Here is an 18,798-nt window from a genome sequence, read left to right on the forward strand (position 1 = left end):
ACAGAAAACTCTACAAATCAGAGAGCCAGTTGTTAAACCTTTCCCAGCATCCCACTGAGAGTAGAATGGGGGCTCCTTTTTTAGTTACAAACTTTATCGTACTATTTGGTTTGTCAAGCTGTGTACGTGTGTCACTCTGAGAAAATTACCCTTTTCAAGGAGTAACCCATGGGAGTGGGGGAAGAAAGAAGAACAGAGAGGGGGGATTAGTCTTACCCAATAGCAAAACTTACCATAAAACCAATATAATCTAAGCAGTGTGGTATAGACACAGCAATAAACAAACAGAAAAATAAACCAGAGAATCCATAAATTGGTCCCTATACATATAGACATTTATACATGATAAAGTGGCATTTCAATTCAATGAAAGAAAAGTGATTAAGTAATAAATAATACTGATACAATCACCTGTCCACCTGTATCATTTTGCTAGGGCTGCCACAACAGAATATCACAGACCAGGTGGCTTAAACAATAGAAATGTGTTTTCTCCCAGTTCTGCAGGCTGGAAGTCCAAGACCAAGCTGTCAGCGGGGTTGATTTCTCCAGAGGCTTCTCTCCCTGGCCTGCAGGTGTCCTCAACACGGCCTTTTCTCTGTGCACACAGATCCCAGGAATTTCTTCCTCTTCTCACAAAGATGCAAGTCATGTTGGTTTGGGACCCACACTTGTGACTTCACTTAACCTTAATTACCTCTTTAAAGGCCCTATTTCCAAATACAGTCACATTGGGGATTAGGGCTTCAATATACGAATTTGGGGTGGACACAATTCATAACACCATCTAAAAAAGTAAAATTTGATCTGAAACTTATATGGTAAAAAACTTGAACATAGAAAATTAAATCATGAATACCTTAAAAGACAATCTAGGAGACTCTGTGTATAATCTAGGGTCATGGATGTTTCTTAACCAAGTCAACAGTCTCATAAGCTATAAAATAAAAATGGTACACATATTGCTATATAAAAATTTTAAACTATCAAAGATATCTTAAATAAAGTCTATCAGTCAGGATACAGTGCAGGAAACATGAACCGCCCTAGGTATTTAAGAAGAGAAGGATTTAATACAGGGAATTAGGTGTTTACAAAAAGTATTAAGAGGGCCAGAGGACCAGAAGTCAGGTGGCTGCCACTATATGACCAATTTCAAGGGTACGTCAACAAAATTGCAATCTAGACATCAGAAAATTATTGCTGCTACCATTACTGCCTCCCCAGCTCTCACAATCAGGAAGTTGGTAATCAAACACTGGAATGCAAAGTCAGGTCACAAATATTCATGTTTCTCCAAACTTCCTTTCCAGCAAAATAGCCAAAGAAAATGGCTTCCATCTCACTTCTGGCTTCCAGATCTTGCATGAGTGCATACCAATGTACAAGCTAATTCACATCAGATTCCTAGCTGCAAGAGAGTCTGAGAAATATGGTTTTTCTCTTTCCTGCCCCTGTAATCAGGAAAGTACTTAGAAGGGGTTAGGAATTATTTACTATTAAAAAACAATACATTTGGGGGTTGAAGGTTGGAATTATGAATGATAGACAAAGACAATTTAAAATACATTAAGAGCTCTTAAGATGGATAAGATAAAGGTAAACAACCCAAAAGGAAAATGGCAAAGGAAATGAATAAGCAATTCACACAAACAGCAAAGATAAAAAAAAAAGAAAATATGCTTAGACTCATATAAAAAATTAAACAATACCAAGATATCACTTTATATCCATCAGACTTGCAAGAAGTTTTAAGAGCAATGACGTATATTAATGATGAAATTTGGAGGGAGGGCACTTGAATAAGGTCAGAATTCAGGTGAAGGAAAGAGCTATTACTCTAGCTGTTTTAATTAGAAAGGTATTTAATACCAGCTGTTACGTGCTTAAAAAGCACCTATTATTGAAAGGCTGGAGCAGTATCTCTGCGCTCAACTTCCAGCAACGACCACTGCTGAACTCACCACCAAGAGCACAACTTTCTTTTTTCTTTCTTTTATGTGGAAGTAAGTATAATGAGATATCATTTCTGTAAAATAATAAGATTGTGTGTGTCTGTTTACATGTGTGTGCACATAAATGTGTATCTGATTACATGAGCATGAGGAAAAACTTGGAGAGATCCATACCAGGCTGTTACCACAGATTAACAGCATAGGTGGAGGTATTGGGGGCAGGGCAGGTGGGGAGGTTGAAAGGCTGTGAATTAAAAGCGTAGGAGAGAGAATAAAGAAAGTGAGCTGAGGGGCCGGCCCGGTGGCACAGCAGTTGGGTTCACACTGTCCACTTCAGCAGCCCAGGGGTTCACCAGTTCAGATCCCGGGTGCAGACATAGCACTACTTGGCAAGCCATGTTGTGGTAGGCATCCCACATATAAGGAAAAGGAACATGGGCATGGATGTTAGCTCAGGGCCAGTCTTCCTCAGCAAAAAAAAGAGGAGGATTGGCAGTAGATGTTAGCTCAGGGCTAGTCTTCCTCAAAAAAAAAAAAAAAGAAAGTGAGCTGAAAGACAAGGGGAAAAAAGAGAAAAATACCAAAAATGTCCTCTGTTTTCAGTACGGCTCACTCAAAGTCACCCTCTCAAACCTATAATTTAAAAAGTTGTGTCCCAACATTGACCTATAAAGAGATAAAATTGTTCAGCCAAATATGGCATTGTGATTGACATCCATGATAGCAAACACTGAGCTGAACTATTTTTTTAATTTTCCAGATGTTCTAGGATGGAATCTTTTCTATTCTGGAAAGTGATTTGGCAAAAGCTACAAAACTTTCTGATAAATAAATGTAAAGTGATAGGAGATACTGGAGGATATGAGGAGGCCATTTGGTTTAAAACTAATTTGGCCTGACCTTGTTTCTCCAAAAGAGCCTGATGTGGCCTGTTGAGCATGCGTTGTACATCTGCTTTAAACAGTTACTATGTCCCAAAGACAAGGAATGCGCCCTTAAAGATAGGGATGTAGCTTCCTCCCATATCAAAATTTCCTTAAGGATAAGCATCTCTTCCTGGAAACTAAGGATTAAATATTGACCTGCTGTGCTCACCTTGTGACCACTGACCTGCTGTGCTCGCAAAGCAATCTGGTGATTGTTGTAAAATGGATATTCCCGTCATATGTGATGTATGCTCCTTGTTTCAAGAAGGTATATAGCCACTCTGTACATCCCACTTGTTGGGTGTGCTTCCTTCCTTGGGGAAGGAAGTCCCCCCAGCCTATAGTCCTCAGACCTAGCTCATAATAAACTCACCCCAAATTTTATTTATAGAGTATGGATTATTTGCATTGATATTTCATATCCATTGATCCAGAAATTACACTTCCAGAAATCTAAGGAAAAACCCCAAGGAGATTTGGGCAAAACTTTCTGTTTGGAGATGTTATTTTAGTATAATTATAATAGTAAAAAATAAGGGAAAAAAAGAACAGTCTAAATGTTCAGTAACAATTAATTTAATAGACCCATAGGCTGGAACACCAACCAAGACTAAAAGTCATATTTTTAAAAATTCTTAATAGAATAGGAAACTGCTCATGATGTAATGTTAAGTGAGTCATAAAACAAGACATAAAATTATGTACTTTATGACTTCACTCTTGTTAGACACACACAGAAACACAGAAGACCTTAAAGAAATACACCAAAATGTTAATGGTGATTAGCTCTAGGAAACAGATTAAAGATGATTATCATTTTCTTAATTTATTTGTATATTTTCCAAATTTTCTAGAATGAACTTCTTTGGGGATAGAATGTTCTTCTTTTGCTCTGATGTGAGGACAAAGTGGCTGGCAAATCAGCGACCCTAGTGATCCATAGACTGCAGACTCTATGAGGGCAGTCATCTTCTTAACACTGTGTCCCTAGTGCTTAAAACATAGTAGTGGATGGATGGATGGATGGATGGATGCATGGATGCATGGATGGATGCATGGATGCATGGACGGATGGATGTGTAGATGGATGTGGTTGTTCCAGTGGGCCAGACAGGGCGTTTCTTCCTTTTTGAATCCCCTATTCTTTTCCCCTGAAGCTTTAAGGCATAGTAGGACATTCTCAGAGATTGGAGGACCATTCTGTTGATTAAAGTATAAGCACTACTTTCACTTCCCATATATACATATACCAGGTTATAATTAAGGAAAGAATAATATTTGTAAGGGAGAGCCAGAAATAACCAGAAATCACCGATGCCTTTGTTAATGCAATATATGGAATAATCTTAGTTGTGTATGTGGGAATAATTGGTCCTCAGGTTCTCTACCGGGTCTCATCCATATCCTTTGATGAGTCATGCCTGGCATCTTCAGCCTTCTATGACAATGATTGAAAGACATAAGCCAATATCATACCAGGAAGAGCTGGGGCACAGACCTACACAGCTCTGTTAGTGGCCATGCTGTGCTGGCAGCCCACATACTGAAAAACAGAGGAAGATTGGCATGGATGTTAGCTCAGGGTGACTCTTCCTCAGCAATAAATAAATAAAGAAAGAAAGAAATAAAATTCTTTTTATTTATGTTCTTTAAGACTATATATTTAAGGCTATATTCTTTAAGACTTCAGAGTTAAAATGTTGTGAAATGATTATTTTGCTCAAGATCAATATATCTACCATTTTGAGCATGTACTTATATATTAGGCGCCTTAACTATGTAATTGCACATAATACTAACAACAATATTATTACCCCCTTTTTGTTTATGAGGAAGCTGAGAGGATGTAATTTGCTCGAGGGCACACAGCTAGTAAATAACAGAGCCAGGATCCAAAGCTGAGCCTGTCCAGCTCCAAAACCTCAGTCCTAGGCCAGTATACCCAGCAGCCAGACTCACAGCCTAACTCCCTCCCACTCCAACTACCCTAAAGCAAGTCCTTTCTCTGCCACTTTGATACATTCATTTGCAGTCAGTTAAACTGGTTTTTACATAGACTTTGTTTGTCAATGAATGTTAATGCTTCTGTTCTAGAACTTGGCTTCCCTCCAGGATGCCCAGGAACATTTCAAAGTCACACTGAGCAGTAACAAATTATATTTTCCTTAACAAATTTCTCTCCTAGTCATAAAAGTATTGTGGACGTTGCCTGTGGATGTTGGTGTTTACATCCTATCCTGGCTGTGAGCGGTAGTGCAGGAAAACATCAAAGTTTTGTGGGTGACAAGGAATCACCTCTGATCTTCACTTCAAAGACAACCAAACAAAAAAACCTTCCCAGCAACACCTTTGAGATCAATGTCAATCAGGCTTTTTCCTCAGCTTGTCTATACAAGTATGTCTCCTATACTGAGTGAAGCTCGTTAGGAAACCATAAACCTCCTCTAAAATGGTAGTAAAAACACCTACAGCACACGTACACAATTTTTTCCTAATGTATTATAAGAGAATTTTAGTAAATGGACCCTTTTTTATCTCTTAGCTTTGATTCTCTAACACCGATTTTAAAAGGGTGCCGACAAGGTTCCATCACAAAGAGGGGCAAGTCCTCTAAGCCCAAAAATCTAAACACCTGACATTTTCTGTAATGTCTGCAGAACTTCCCTTTCCTTCCTCTCCAGAGTCCACGTCTAACTAACCCTCTTCTCCTGAGCACATGCTCAGCTTCACAAAGCCTTGCGAGTCTGGGGCTTGTTGGAAATTCTCAATGCCACCTCCACTTCCATCTCGTCTGGGACACGGCGACCTGAAGATGGAGGCCTTGCCCCTGGCACACTTCCCAGGCTGGTTTGACGCCTTCGCTTCTGTCTCCCACAGTGCTCAGTGCTACCTCGACCACAGCACTTACTGTATGGTTATCATCCATGAGCTCTTAGGGAGCCAGGACCATGTTTGGATCATCTTTGTCTCCCAGGCACATAGCCCAATGCCCAACACACAGTGGGTGCTTAATTAGTGCCTGGTGTCGAATCAAGTGATAAATGGAAGTGCAGACCACCTTTCACACATGTGGCTGAAAATGAGAGTCCCAGGCGTCTAGGAAAGGAGAGGGAGGACGCTTGGGCTTAGGTCAACTGGAGCAAGGATGTGCAGTTGGAGTATGCGCTGTGGAAGTACAGAGGAAGTACAGGTAGTAGAAAGGGGCTCATTAGGTACAGGCTAAAGGTGAGGCAGACAATAATATGACAGCTGTTACAGGACCCAGGCTGGAGCTTCAGGCCCCAGAGAGCTGCGATCACTTTCCTTGTAATCAGCGTCCAGGACGGACTCTATCCTTCTAACTCTTCCCATCTGGAAGAGTTTGGCTGGGATTCTGTATTTATGTATCATGTGTTTACGTGAGGTCCAGGCTGATGTGGTGGTGCCCTCATGTGTGTGATAATTGCTTAAAAGCTTCCTCAGTTCTGCACACCCACGGCCTCCATGATGAGTCTGTCCCAAAATGCGTGTGGTAAGACCCCCAGGATGGATTAGATCACCTATAAGTAAACTTACTATGCTACTAGAATTTGATTAAGGGCATTATGAAATACCTCAAAATGGTTTTTAAACATCTTCAATTAAAATACTCTAAATTTAATAACTCATTCAGTCAACAAATATGTGTTGACTCTCAAATACATGTCAGCTACTGTGCTAGATCTAGGGTACGGCTTCACGGAGCTCACAGTCTCAGTTAAACCAACCACAGAAACAGTCAAATGTAAAAAGGTTACACTTTTTGCATTCACTCTGCACTTCTACAGCCACTGCCATGAAGAGTACAGAGAATGTGAGCAAGAGCAGAAAACAGAACATTCGTTATTTCCAATTTTATGTGAATTCCGGCACATAGCAAAGGGGTGATTTCCCCTCTGAGTTACTGAAATGAGGTGAGAGTTGATTTGGGAGAATTTCATGAATAGGAATTGCCTCCATTCTTTAAGTAAAATTCACCCCAGAGTCCAGATAACAAACATTAATATCAGCATGGCCAGAGGCACGAGGCAAGTATGTTAGACAGACTCAGTTGCAGAAAACAGTATTCACATAAGCACTGGCAGGTTAGCAGGCATCAAAAGCCTGGAAGTAGGAAGAGACTGCACCTTCCTGCTCAGTTCTTTCTTCTAACTCCCCAAAGAAGCTCCTCCTTCCCTGGGAAACAGTGGGGAAGTGAGCAGCGACACCAGCAACGTTATCCTACCGGAAATACCTCTACTTGGCATCTATATGAGTGGGGAACTGAACATTTCTCACGAACGAGCTCAATATTTTGAAGTAATTGATTTCATGCCTGTGATTCTGACCTGGATTCTCTCTTTCAAAAGCAAGTAAATCCCAATGTGTGTCTGAGCTAATTGCTGAAATTAGGACTGAACTCTCCCACCATGATGGAGATAAGCACAGTCACTCAGGATGGATAAGAGAATCTTCCAACTAGCTGGAGTCCTGAAAAATCACTACATTTAAGAGTGTTTTCTTACATCTTGCACCATCAGTCCCAGGCCCACGGCATCAGTACTGGGATTGACGGAAAGATCTCAGAGTGATCAACAATTGCTCTAAAGCACATTGTCACAAACTTCTCAACTGGCCTGACATGTAAACTCCCAGGGAGACCACATCCTGACATTTTTGACATTGTTTTTTCCAGCAAGTCAGCCTCATTCAACCTAGCCTTTAATGATGTATTTCAGATACTCTTACTAATCTTATTGAAAATAAAGAGTGCAGTTTTGAAAAACCAAATAGATCTCAATTTATAAGGCAACCCTTTCACTTCCTTCCTACTGTTTTGATTATCACTTGAAAAATTTACCTTGTTCTCCCTTTGTTTAAATTTGGAAACTGGAATTTTAAAGAGCAGCTGATAAAGTACATATTCCAGACTTTAGCATTTTAGCCTAATATTAACTCATCACAAAAAAACTAGCAGATTTTCACTTTTCATGAAAATATGGCAATAAAAATGCATTTGCAGTTACAAAACAGGTCAAGGTCATTTGTGGCACACATTAATACTGCCACGCCTGTGAAAAAGGCTAAAAGCATTGCCTACATTTTGCAGATGGAAAAAAAGTAACAGGTTCCATCTGGCTCTGGGTATAATAGCAAAGCTGTGGTAAAGCCAGAAATAGAACCTGAAGGGATTTGTGTTCTTTTTTTGATGTAGAACAGGACTCAGCTCAAGCAGTCTCATTTAAATTGCGCTACAGAAGCAGCAGGTCCATCTCTTCACTCAATTTTCCCTAATAGAATTAAATTGTTTTGGCTGCACTTTCAATTGGATACCTTATGCTAATTAGTTTAACTAACCAACCAAATATAATTTATATAGTAATTTCATGGAATACACTGGATGCTAAGCATAATAGATAACATGTAATCATTTTAAAGAACGTTTTTTAAGAAAAACCAATATTTAAAATCCAATATAATCAAACATTATAGGACAGCAAGCACCAGTGTTTGGGTTCAGCCAGTCAACATGCAACTTCTAATATGGCTACCTTAACATAATTCTGGGTTTTAAAGGGTTCTAAATTAAATCCCACAACGACTTTTAAGGAAAAGCACCTTCAAAGTTACAGAAATTGAGAATTCCGTGCTGCCATCCTGTGTCCACCATGTGGCCATTGCAGCTCTGATTTCAGTTTCTTTTCCTAAGTTTGTACATTTGTGTATAAGTGTGTGTTGGGGGTGGGGAGGTGGTAAGGAAGGACAGACTTGAGTCACTAGCTGCTACACTATTTGGATGTGCTTAGAATTACTGATATGTTCACTAGCCATTTATACTATCAGACTGGAACAGAGTAGCTCTCACAAAATATTTGCAATTCACGGATCCAAGGGAGCAAAATGACAAATTTCAATGTGCCTACTGTATTCAGTAGGTAGCTGAAAGGATTAAATGAGAAAATCTATGTAGAGCAGTTAAAAGTGCACAGAGCATGGAGGAAGTGTGCAACAAAGGTTAGCTCTTATTATAGTTAACATGCTGACCTGAACATATGCCAGCGTCGCAAACATCAACTTTTTGTTGACATGCATTTATACAACACATTATTAATGAGCATCATTTATGGACATTTTAACATGGTCTACAAGGTCTGGCATGGTCTGGCAGCCACCAGCATCCCCCATCACATCTCTCCCTGCAGCCCAGTTTCTATCATGCCATATCCTGCATCTGTCTCTATCCCCACCCTTGGCTTTTTGTGCAGAAGTCACAGCAGGCTTCCTGCATTTCCATGAATACGCTGAGCTCCTTCCTGGAGCACACTTCTGCACACACTCTTCCCTCTACCTGAGTGATACCCCAAGCTCCTCTTTGCCTCACAAACTCATCCTCAACCTCCAGCTGAGTCTTTGAGTCTCTTATTAAGTGAAACTTTTACATTTTTCATATGAGTCTCGTATTAATGTCTGTTTTACCCACTAGACTAAAGATTCCACAAGGGCAAAGTCCACGTTTTGGGTTTCTTCCTCATTATCTATTTACCTCCAGGTCTACCCCAGTGCTTGGCATATGGTAGGTTCTCAATACATACGGGTTCTATAAATGAATATACACACACCAACATGAGGCTATGGCTCCCAAGGATTGACCATTTCTCTCTTTCTACTTTATTTCACAGTCTCTGTTCCCCTCACCCCTGGCCGTACTCAACTGTACTGTGGAACATACATATTTTACTAGGTAAAAATAGTTTGGGGAAAAAATGTAAATTTAATTTAAAAGGGAGAGGGAGGAAAAGAGAAATCAATGAAATAAACATAGTTAGAGATTGGGTAGTGGGTCAAATTAGCAAAGGGTATTATGAATGGTGGTTAAACCCATATCTTGAGCCAGACAGAAGAGCAAAAGACAGAGAGAGGAAGTCAGTAAAGAAGCAGGATACAAAAAATAAAGAATAGCCTGGGGAGGGCTGAGGAGTTCAGTGGGACTGGAGCCCAGACGGGAGGGGTGGGAGTGGCACTGCTGGGTAGGGGTGTCCGCTCCAGCTGACGAAACAGTGGGAAGGATAAAATAGGCCACAGGCCTAGGAAGCTGAAGGGCGTGAAGACCACTATCCCATCCCCACGACCATTAGTCTTCTTGATGTGTATCCTCTCACATGTGACTGCCACCAGGACATGTGTCCTGTACCCCAGAGTGATGGCCCTTGTCCATCTTGGTCTCCTCTGCATTATCAAATACAGACCAAAATAGGACACTACTCTGGTGTGCAGAGAGCCAACCAGCCATCACTCCTGGTAAAGAGCCTTTTATCATATTTAGTCATTTCTGCAGTGAAATATATTTTCCAAAGCAGCACAGTAACCCCAGTCATGATGAGTTGTTTCTTTGTTTCTTAGCGTTAGAAGGGGCATTTCTTCACAGGAATGACTATTTGCTACCTTTAGTTTTTCAAGTTGTAATAAATACTTCTGTTTTTCTCCTTAGCATTTATCACCCTAAGACATATTTTATACTTACATCTTGATTTCTGTTCTCCACTAGAATGTCAATCTAAGGGCTTTGTTTCGTCCATTCAGGGATTAGAAGGGTGCATGGCGCATAGGCTCTCAAAAGTGAATACAAATGTGGCATACGAAAGAGCTGCCCAGGAGGCTGTGTGACCCAGAGCCATGGTCCAGGAGCCGAGCTGAGGAAAGGGTAACGGCTAGGAACCCGCCAGGAGAGTCCCCGTCGAAGGAACGCTGGCCTGAGAGAACCAGATCCACGAGGGCCAAGGCCCTCCTGAGGGACGCTCTTTTCCCGCCCGGGCTCCCTGAGGGTCAAAAAAGGACGCTCTGCACACGGCCGGCTAGTCCTCTTGCTGCAGCAATTAACCAGAAAAACCCGAGCTGTAAGCCCTTGGGCGCCTATGGCCGGGCCCGCCCCTCTCCGCCCCGTCCCCGCCCCAGTCTTCCCGGTGATTGGTTGCCTACCCAGCAGCCCTCCTTTGGCCCCGCCCCCCGGGGATTGACAGCCCTCCCGGCGGCCCTCCTCCCACCCCGCACCGCCCCAGCCTTCCCTGTGATTGGTTGTCCGCCCTGCGGCCCTTCTCCCGCCCCGCCCCCGCCCCTGCCGTCCCGGGGACTGGCAGCCCGCCCCGCGGCCCGCCTCCTGCCCAGCCTCGTCTGCTATGTTTCCATGGGCTGTGGACCCTTCTCTCCCGCGGAGGTGGGTGGTGAGTGTGGCTCGGAGCTCCGGCTCCTCACGCCAGGGGGGCGCCCGGCCGGTCCGGGTGGGGCTGGGCTCGCCCCGCGTCCCCTCGAGCTTTGCCCGCCCGGAGCTCCGCTGCTCCCGGCGGCCAGGACGGAGGGGTAGAGCAGCCCTCGGCGGTCCGGGGGGCGGGCGGCCGTGCCCGTCCAGAGGCCGCGCGAGGCACAGACGCCGCGGGGCGCCGTCCGGAGGAGGCTTCCCGGTGGGCAGCCCCGGCCGCGGTAACAGCTTTGCGCTTTGCTTCCCCAGGGCGCAGCCGCGGCTACTTTGTAGCGGGTTCGGGGCCCGGCCGCGCCTGCGGCGGCGAGAGCCATTCTGGACCGACCTCGGGCCTGCGGAGGTTGTGTGCGGCGTCTGCGGGGTGCAGCGGCCTCACTTCTGAGCGCAGGTAGGTCCCGGTCCTTGAGCGAAGTGAAGTGGCCCAGGCCCCGAGCACGTGGCCAGTGGCGACCGGAGGGTGCCCGGGCGCGTGATTGCGGCAGGGGCCTGAATCCGGCTCTGCCTTAACGTGGAGGAAATTTACGTTCACGGGCTTCACCAGCACAACAGCTGCTTCTAGTGGGTTGTCAGAATTGTTAAAGAAACTGCTGAGATCCATGGGATATTGACGAAGCAGGCGCGCAGGAAACCGTGGGGAACCCTGTAAAAACCCACATGGCCCTTTCCTGTGCCCTTTTAAGGTTGACGCAGTGCCTTAAGAGGCTAAAACAGACGGGCAAAGTAAGTCTCCATAAAACCCTGAGAGGAGATTGTCAGACTCCTCTTTGGATCCTGTCTGGAGTCACAGCTGAACCACAAGAAAATTCCTTCCAGTTTAAGCATCTTTGTGATATTTTCTACACAGCTCAGCGCAAGTGATGAATTCAAACTTAACCTTAGCATTGGTGGTACATTGAGGTAAAGTGTTGGTATTTGTCACTGAGGGCAGGAACAACCCACTAGAATGACTTGAAGACTGTAAGTTGAGAACGTCTGAAGGCACTGGCTGACAGAGGTCGTGAAGCTTCCAGAGCCCAACTTCACTGGGCAGAAATAGCAGTTTCCTACTCAGACCATCAACTATTTCCAGGTACTCAAAACCTCCCCCAAAACGCCTTGAATCAATTTTGTCCCTCCCTCTCCCAAAGATGAATGATTATACAGATCTTTGTGAGTAGCTGGCTACTGCCACCAATGGATTCCCATTTTGCTGCCCTTGCCAAACTTTTATGTGCCCTCCCAAATACAACCACAGAACCCTCTGCTGAGGCATGGGCCTCCTCTGAAGCATTGAAACTAGCGTTGTCCACCCGTGCTCCCCCCAGCCCTCAGATTACCCAGTTTTGACAAACCTTGTAACCTATATTGCCGTGAAAATACTGGGATAGCTGCAGGGATTCTAGGGCAAGTCTTTTCCTTTCAGAAGCATCCCGTAGAATATTTCTCATCAGTTGGACCCTGTGACTTCAAGCCTGCCTCAATGCCTATGTGCTGTGCCTCAGCTGCCACCTCGATTAACAAACCAGTGCCCTTACACAAGTTTCCCCTTTCACCTTTATATTCTGCATGCTGTGTCAACTCTCTTACAAGTCTATACAATGGCACCTCTCTGCTGAAAGACACACCACCTATGAACAGGCCCTGTCAACCAACCCCTCCGTCATCTTGTACTCCTAAAACTCCAAACACAGCTACGCTATTACCCATTCCGATGATAAACAACCCTACTCTATTCTCTGTAGTTGCCTTACAACCATAGAGATGCTTTCTAAACCACAAAAAGACCTCTTAGATGCTTCCTTTAGCCATTCAGACTTGCTCTAGTCTGTGATGGCTCTTGTTAATGAGCCAGTCAGGGAAACTGACTTGGCTGTAGTTTCTCCACATGAAACACTTGCAGCACACTTTTGTCCACTATAAAATCAGCCCAAGTTGCCAAACTCATCGCTCTTACTAAAGCTTATACATTGGCAAAAGAGAAAACTACCAATGTTTGCACTGACTAGATCTGCCTTTGGCTCTCATGCTGTTGGCACTCTTTGGAAGTTCCACAGATTCTTGACCTCTGCAGGTGCTTCTGTCACCAATGGGCATATCATTGCTTCCCTGTTACAGGATGGTTGTCTTCGTACTGAAATTGGTAGAGTTCACTGCCCAACACATACCGAGGAAACATGGCACAATATCTATAGGAAATGATAAGGCTAACAAAGCTGCTAAAGGGCAGCTGAGAGTGGGTCCCCATCCCATCCTTTCCCCACCCAGCTTGCGTGCCTCCCCTTATCCCTGACTGTGTATTACTAGCCGTCAGGCAAGTGCCCCACAACCTGAAAAAGAAATAGCTACAAAAGGGTGCCAAGCATTTATCAGATGGATTATACATTGGACCAAATGGACTTCCTTTAGCCCCTTTTCCTTTGACCTTTTGGCTGGTACTAGTCTCCCATCAAATGGAACATGTGCAAGCGGAATGATCAAGCAGGGAAAAGACATTTGGTTCTCCGCTGGCATCCACAGCATTTCTGACCAAATTGTTTTCCAGTGCACTACCTGTCAATCTCACTGAGTTTCTGGAGGTAACCAGGGTACCTCAAGGAGTGCTTCAAGACCCACACTGCCATTTATGGCACTCCCCATGGACTTCATAGGTTTACCTCCAGTCTTGGGTGATTCTCACTGTTGGGTTATTGTCTGCATATTTAGTGGATGGACTGTGCTATCCAACTAGACATGCTGATGCCACAGCAGTTGTAAATAAACTAATAACTTAGATTATTCCTTCTTTTGGCATCCCTTTATGAATTTAGTCAGACCAAAGAGCTCACTTTATAGCAGAAATAAGTCGCTTGCAAAGATTCTGGGAGATTCATTAAAATTTTACACCCTCTACCATCCCCAATCCTCAGGGCAAGTGAAATGTAAAAATCTAGAAATAAAAAGAACCCTAGGAAAAAATCTTTTGGGAAACTAGACTTAAGTGGTCAGAAGCATTATCCTTGGTCCTTCTACAGATGCAGAATACTCCAAAATGACCCCTTTTGAAATAGTTTTTGGTCACCATGTGTCTGTTGGCATCTGTAAACCTTCCATTCCTGGACTGGATGAGCATTATGGGCACTTGAGTGAACAATTCAATACTATGACTAGTTATAGAAAAGAACTATTATACTTGGAGCGTATTGTCAACAGGTGAAGAAAGCATGGTCTTCACTGACTGACAAACCTTGCCATCCCTTTCCACCAGGAGATGGTAGATCAAAGTTTTTAGAAGGAAACATGCATTGTCACCTCCCTGGGAGAGGTCTTAGAAAGTACAGCTAATCATCTATACTGTCATCAAAAGTCCTCTTGGATTCATGCGAAACACACCAAGCTACATCCAGATTGTCACTCCGTGGCAATTAGAAGGCCATCCCTATGAGTGACCTCAAACTGAGGCTTACCAGAACCACTCAAACTCCAGAACCAGACAACACCATGAAGTAGACAGCTTTACCCAAGATCTTGGATCAAGAATTTTGTCTCCATTTATCTTCCCTTGGTACCTCTACTCTCCCTGACCTGGAAAATTCTCTGACCTAGAAATTTAAACAAAACTCTTCCTCTTTTATTTACAGAAAGATTGGCTAGAGATTGTTTGTATTAACCTATTCTCCCCATGTTCCTCCACTATGGGCTCCCTTTCTGACTGTGTCTTGCTTCAACTAACACTTGCTGTTTTTTCAACAATTCTAGCAGAACCCCCACACCCACTCACACTGGTCTTTCAAACCCTGGCCACCTTAACTAATCAATCTGATTGCTGGTTATGTCAAGATCTAGATAACATACAAAGACCTGAACTAGTTTTTGTTCCTGACATTGCAAGTACCTGGTGAACCCATTCTGGACAATGGATGTGTGAAAGGGAATGGTATCCACAAGCAGGAGGACAAAATCACTCTCATTCCTCCTATGCTAGAGTGATTTGCATTGGGAAACCCCTGTGGAAGCTCAAGGTCTATCCTTTACTCAGGTGAGGCTATTGGAGAGAAATTTTTCTCTTTGCATTGAAAATAAAAATGGCACTGGACCCTTCCTAGGTAACATACCAGAACAATACTGTCATCAACACTATGGTTTGATTCCACAAATGGCACCTTCAAACCCTCTGTAGATGTTATAAATGAGTCCATTTATATGGATTATTATGATGCAAATGTTGCCTAGTCACTGGACAGTATTCCTGGCTCACAGGCAGCATAAATGGCAGCTGGAACAGCTCAGCTATTCCCCTGGTTGGTCTGCCCAATACCCAGGACTACAAGTAGGTAGACCAAAATTCTGGAGTGACTTGGTCAGGTAATGACACCTGCCTCTATAACTGCCAAAGTCAAATCAAAGGTATTTCACAACCTGACAGAGGCTCGTGGGGAATGAAGATGTGCAGATGCCACTACGACGAATGACAAAGGTCACAATGGACACCGGACCCCAACCTGGTGGATCACTTCTTCCACTCTGACCTTGTCTGTGAACAATGCTGGTCTCTTTATGTGGCAATAAAGTATATAAAGGGTTCCCACCTAAAGGGTCAGACGTTGTGGACCTGGATACCTGGCACCTTCTCTCACCCCTTGAAATGCTAGCCAGATTCCAGACCTGGGCTTCTTCAAGCACCAATTAGACGCACCCAATGAGACATCAGAGACCATCCACTCATGCATCTCAAGACCAATTCAATAAGGACCCTTTTTCCAAGTTTAGGAACTTCAGATCTAGAAGAAGCAATTTCAAACATCTCCATATTAGGTAATGGAGCAAGGATTCGCTGCCACTGGGCAGACCTTGGAAGCACGCCAATCAGGATTTACCAGATGAGCCACTGTACTCCAAAACCCTCATCTCCTGCGTACCCCGGCTGCCCAACAAGGAAGACCGTGTGCACTCATTGGCAAACAATGCCGCTTCTGTGTAAATAAGACAGGAGATGTAATGTCTCTTGTGAATCATGTAAAAGAACATGTCAACATTCTGTGTCAAATGAACGAAGCACAGTCGTTTAATTGGACTGGTCCGTTCTCGGGAGTGGGAGACTCGTTCATTGGGATATGGGGCTGTGTGTTTGGATTTGTTCTTTTCTGCTTTCTCATCCTTGTTCGAATCTGTGTCGTTGTTTCCTTTTGCAGATCTCTTACCTCCCGACTTCTAACCCAAATCTTCTCTCCACAGCAATCGACCCAGTTTTTTACCTGTGAAACTTCGTTTCAAACAGGGAAATGAAGGGACTAACACCCAGGATGGCATAAAGACTATTTTAAACTGACAACAGGTGAACAAACAGCAGCTGCAGAAAAAAGCCTTCCTGCATTCCCTTTGATGAGTAAAGCAGGCCTTTCTGAGAATTCAGCTGCCATAACCCTCTCCAAGGGGACCTCTGTAAGGGTGGAGCCTGACTTTGCATCAGGACCTCCCAGGGAATTGTGTAAATACATCCTATCAGAACCTTCCATACTTTCCCACTGCAGCCTTAACACCCTCCTCACCCATCCCATTAAGCTGTTGTATAAAATCTTATCTCTGCACTTCAGAGAGCTACTCCTTATAGCGTGCTCCTGCATACATATATAATAAACTTTTCTCCTATTAATATGTCTGTTAGCACACAGGCCCTCAACCACTTGAACCTAAGTTGGTAGAGGCAAAGTTTTCCTCCCAATGACACTTTCTAGACTTCTCCGGATACACTAGAGTGTTCAAACACATAACGAAGTTTGGAAACCTTGACTTTGTTTGAAGTTGGAAGAATCTACTGTACATGTACACGGGCTTTCTGGGAATCCTTTTAAATTTGTCTCAAACAATAAACTTTGGGTAGTCACCCTGTGTGTTTAATAAGTGACTGAAAACTTTATTTGCCTTAGGGAGAGAGCTGTAAGCCATCTAAGCTGGGATGATGGGCTGTGCTCTCCTGATTTCCTCTGGGCGTGTAATCTGCGGTCTAAAGGGGCTTTGTAGTGAGTTGTAGCCTTCTTAACCACCACGGGCGGCAGCAGGAACAGTGTAGCAACAGCGGAGAGGTAGCATTTATTGTATTGGACATGTCACTGCCTGGTCCTGTGGTGAGTTCCTTATGTTTTTCTGTTTAATCCTCACACAGTGTTCTTCCCATTTTACAGATGCATAAACTCAAAGGGTAGGTACCTTGTTAAAGATTTTACCATTCCCAAAAACAAGAGCAAGATGCAGACAAGGGTGTCTAGTGTGCTACCTTTCATAAAGCAGAGAAAATAAGAAAATATGTATGTATCATACACATATTTAATCAATTTTGCAAATAGGCAATTCAGGAAGCATAAGCCAGAAGCTAATGAAAGTGATTACATATAAGGAAGGTGGGCAATGAGACTCCCCCCCCCCACCTTTAAAAGTTGAATATAATCAAACTGGTGAACATTATAGCAAGTGGACAACTTATTCACATGGAGGAAATAATTATTTCAGGTTACACACACACACAGTATTCTGGGTACGTCTTTAGAGGTGGGTTTATTGTTCATAATGTTGTCAAAGATAAGAAAAAACTATTCCAGTGGTACAGCACGTAATAAGAAGGCTCCTGAGAAGTCCTACATCTGTTCCTTTCCTGTGCCTGTTAAGCAAAGTGTAGCTAAACTCTTGCCTTGAAACGAGAGAAGCCATTAAAAGATAAGCATGCATCTTTCAGTGCTATGTGTTTGTGGTGTGTGGGTCATGAGGTAGAGGAGGCATTCAGGGTACTGTATTAGAGTGGCAGAAGTGTTATAAGCACTTGGGGAAAGGGATCTAGATTCTTGACACAATCTCCATTTTCTGTAAAATGGAGATAGACAGTAAAGGGTGGGTAGGGCCAGGACTGCTTACTCAGTGGCCTTTTTGACTGTAATAATGATTAAGAGTTTATGAATGAATGAATTTCAGGAGAATGTTGATAGCTGCTGGCCCGTGGATTCCGTGTTCAAAGGTCACCGTTAAAGGGGTTTGAGACAAACTAGATTATTTGTTCACTTGTGTACCTATTGTCTGTTCCCTGCTAGAATGTAAGTGCCACAAGGACAGGCGTATTGAATCACAATGAAGAGGGTGCAGTGAGGATTAATTAATGCACGTAAAGCCCTCACAGCTGACCTTGGGTGTTGCTTAACTTAGTGTAAGAATGAGTTCACTTATAGCCAAGAAGAGTATCTGGCTATTTTGAACCTTGGCATTGGCTGTTAGGTGTAAATTTTAAAAAACACTTGAGTAAAGTTGATTATACCACTTGGAGTTCTTATCATGGCTTACTTTGTTTCCCTTTTCAAGTGTTCAAGTACATTATAAACCTCATACATATATGCAAATGTACTTATTTAGCCCTTATTTCACGATGTCAAGTGCTAACAAAGTTAAGGGGAACAGTTGTGAAATGAGAGTACAGTCATTGGAATGTTAGAAGATGTCTATTGGAAGGTAGAGTCTTATTTCGTCAACTGGCACAAGTGATTTCAAGATGTGTTAAGCCACACAATATTGGGTTAAAGGATATGAAGCTTTCCTGCTTCCATATGTAAGGTTTGTAGGATGAAAAGTCATAGAAAATAGCAAAATTACTAATGATGGACACACAGGCATTTATTATTTGAAAATTAAATTATTTTGAAGGAAAAAAATCCTCTTTTCATCATTGTGC

The 18,798-nt window shown here is 43.2% G+C and overlaps 1 long non-coding RNA gene and 1 other non-coding gene across 2 annotated transcripts; both read left to right on the plus strand.

The window, feature by feature from the left end:
* The first annotated feature begins 11,008 nt into the window (after positions 1 to 11,008).
* On the plus strand, positions 11,009 to 16,988 carry LOC124232983 (uncharacterized). The gene is made up of 3 exons (XR_006886949.1): positions 11,009 to 11,090; positions 11,382 to 11,520; positions 16,323 to 16,988. It is a non-coding gene; the product is annotated as an uncharacterized LOC124232983 (long non-coding RNA).
* LOC124233004 (small nucleolar RNA SNORA26) lies at positions 11,800 to 11,921 on the plus strand. The gene has a single exon (XR_006886954.1). It is a non-coding gene; the product is annotated as a small nucleolar RNA SNORA26 (small nucleolar RNA).
* Positions 16,989 to 18,798: the final 1,810 nt, after the last annotated feature.

Source organism: Equus quagga, unplaced genomic scaffold (genome assembly GCF_021613505.1).
Source record: "Equus quagga isolate Etosha38 unplaced genomic scaffold, UCLA_HA_Equagga_1.0 146_RagTag, whole genome shotgun sequence".
In the NCBI taxonomy this organism is placed as follows: Eukaryota; Metazoa; Chordata; class Mammalia; order Perissodactyla; family Equidae; genus Equus; species Equus quagga.